Source organism: Chiloscyllium plagiosum, unplaced genomic scaffold (assembly GCF_037043375.1).
Source record: "Chiloscyllium plagiosum isolate Xiang-an unplaced genomic scaffold, Cpla_swu_hap1 HiC_scaffold_23, whole genome shotgun sequence".
Lineage (NCBI taxonomy): Eukaryota > Metazoa > Chordata > Chondrichthyes > Orectolobiformes > Hemiscylliidae > Chiloscyllium > Chiloscyllium plagiosum.
In genome coordinates, this window is record NW_028270161.1 from 12665774 (window position 1) to 12669088 (window position 3315).

At 39.3% G+C, this 3315-nt stretch overlaps 1 pseudogene; it reads right to left on the bottom strand.

Annotated features, from left to right (window-relative positions):
- Window positions 1–598: 598 nt before the first annotated feature.
- LOC148145811 (zinc finger BED domain-containing protein 5-like) lies at window positions 599–2712 on the bottom strand (annotated as a pseudogene).
- Between the last annotated feature and the right edge of the window lie 603 nt (window positions 2713–3315).

Sequence of the window (3315 nt, forward strand, 5' to 3'; positions counted from 1 at the left end):
GCTCTATCATTTCTTCCTGAAGGCGAATGTCCATTTCTTCTGCGCATGAGATAAAGGGGTCAGTCAGCCACAGAGATCTCCATCTTGATAAAGATCAGCAAATCGTATTTTCATATCATCCTGCAGTGCACGAATGTGAGCTAAGTAATTGATCATCAGTAACATCCTCCGCGATATTGTTTAAACTCGAGAACTGGTAAAACTCACGACGACTGGTATTCTGATGAGATCAAGTTTCGCAATAAACGATGTAACAGCATTCCTTGCTTTTAATGAAACTCACATTACCTCCTTGTAGCTGCATGATCAGCGAATTGCACTTGATCGAATATATCCGCGAGATATGCACAGAGTCCTGTTTTACGGTTTCGGCTTTCATTATTTCTGTGTAGGAATTCGATGACAGAATCGAACAGTTCATGGAAATGATGGAGGCATTTTCCTTTCGAGAGCCATCATACCTGTGTGTAGCAGCAATAACAGAAATTCATCTTCATTATCTTTACAGAGTTGGCGGAGAAGTCGTTCATTCAGAGCATGTCTCTTTATATAATTTACCACATCTATCACCACTTGTACAGAACAGTTGAGGGCTTCACTAAGTTTCTTTGCAGCCAGATGCTGCCGATGGATAATGCAGTGTACTGTGAAAACATGTGGCATTTCTCTTTAATAATGCGACAAATCCCCGATGTTGGCCAGTCATAGCACGCGCACCATCCGTAGCACAAGCAACAATGTTTTTGAGGGGAACAGACTTTTTATCAAAATAATCCTCGACGCAGTCAATGATAGATACCAAGGGTAAGACGGTCGGTAGATCCAGAGCAAAAAGTAGTTTTTCCCGTATTTTATTTTTGTCGATGAAACATACATACCCCAAAGTAAAGTTTAATTTCTGCAAATAGTACTTTCGTCGATTTGTAAGGAGATTTCTTCCGATATCAAAAGGGAACATAATTTATCCACAACATTTGAGGCCATTTCATCGATGCGCCTTCTCACAGAATCATTGCTAAGAGGAATACGCTTTATAGTCATTGATAGTTCCTGATGTAGCATGGTTGATAATACTTCGGCAATCGCTGGAAACACCAGCGATTCACCCACAGAATGAGGTTTTCCAGATTTTGCAATTCGCTTTGCTGTGTTGTATGATGCCACAAGGCCATCCACATTTGTGGCTCCCATCTTTGAAAAAGCAGTGGAAATTGTTGGTCACTGATTAAAGAATAAATTCAATATTTGAAAATATGCCAAATCTTTGTCCTTTTTGTCACTGTGTTTCTTTTCCAAACTGTTTAATAAGACAGGAAGGCTTCATGGCCTCGTTGGAAAAACTTTGATCACAGAGCAAGCACAGTGGTAACTGCTTATTAGATGGAGATGGAATATAGCCATAATCGCAAATAGTCCATGCTATGCTGTCTGCACTTTTTCTTACTCGATGAGGCAATTTTTACACTGTTGCTCAAATACCCTGATAGAATCATAGGTATTACCTAATCACGATAATTTTAAGACGCTCAGACAAGTGGCAAAATTTGATTGGCTAATTAGCTGAAATGTGCATTCATTCTGCCACCCGGTAGAACAGTTGAAAAGCTGTGTTTTGTCTTCTTAGAAGCGATACGAGTTAGGTGATATTGATCTCAGCAGTAGAATCAGTGCCAACTGCGAGCAAGTTCAAATGGTTTGCCATTCACAGAGAAGACTATCAATAATAGCGCAGCAACCAGAGCGCACGCCTCCATGGGTGCAGGGAAAGTAACAGACTCGTGATATGCGACTATCCATCTGCACACAGCAATGTACTTCGAGGACACGACAGTCTTCCAAGTGATTGAAAAGCACTCTACAAAGAGATTCAGTGCCCCCTTTGACTTCAACGCTCACCGAAGGAAGGAAAACACCCCTCAGGGGGCGCTTCCGCCCGCGTTGAGAATCACTGCTCTAGTTCCTTGTCTAAGCAATGTATCTTCCAATCAACCAGTTTCTACACTTCTGTGACAGGTGTTAGTTAAACCTAAATCTTCTTACTCAGGAGGTAGAGACACTACTGCTCTGCCACAAGAGCGACAAAACAACTAGCCACGTATTTAATGGATTCCAAATTTGTGTTGGAAAACCCAGGTGGCCTTCAAACCCATTGCTTTAACCTGACTGTTTTCAAAGAGGAGACTGAAGATTGTAGGGATGGGGAGTTTGACTAGAGGGAAAAAAGGGACAAGTTCCTGAATGATTGCTAAAATAGAACAAAGAATTGTGGATGTGGAAACAAAAACAGAATGTGCTGGAGAAGATTAGGGGTCACTGGACTTGAAACATTAACTGGTTTTCTTCTCTACAGATGCTGCTAGAACCATTGCATTTTCCCAGCACGGTCTATTTTCATCCTTTATGATTGCAATCACAGTATTTGCAGCACTCCTTCTGGAATTAAAGCATGAACTGTGATTGTTGGTACAGACTATATCTTTTTTTTTAAATGGAATGTTAATTTAGTGCAAGACTCAGTTTTTCAGACACTAAAGGAAACTTTAATACTAACTTACTCAAATGGCAATCTGATTGCCATAGAAACATTACCTCCCATGCACTTCTATACTTCAATTCTCCTGGATCCAAAGCAAAAATCCTACTGATGAGTATCAAAGATAGAAAAACATAGTAATAGTGTTTGTGATTTAAATAGAACATGACAAAGCTGTGGAAATATCAGAAAATCAGATACTGATGGATTGTAGCATCACAAACTTAGATCTGACACAGAACTAAGACACTGATCAAATATTTTGTTGTTTTCATTTTTCCAATCAATATAACTCATTTTTTTCCCCACATTACCCAAATATAAACATCTTCAGTCAAAAAGTTAAATTCAGATTTCATTTCCCATTTATGGCATGTAAGAATCACCAGCAAGGTCAGCCACCTTCTTGAATCATTGCAATCTATGTGCTGTAGGAACTTTTACAGTGCTGTTTGGGAATGAGTTTCAGGGTTTTGACCAAGCAACAGTGCTGTGATTCCAAGTCAGGACACTGAACAATTTGGTGGGAAATTTAATGCAATGGTGTTTGCATGTATCTATCATCCTTATTCTTCTGAGTTGTTGAAGTCATGGATTTGGAAGGTGTTGCCAAAGTGGCCTTGGTGAGTTCCTGCAATGCACATTGTGAATGGTATTGTGATTAAAGGTGTGTAATATATTATCATGTTTGGAATTTGGATAAGTTTAACAAGATACGAAGATTGATGCAACCAAACGAAGATGATTTATTTTTTTTTTAAATCGACAACTTAAATTCAACA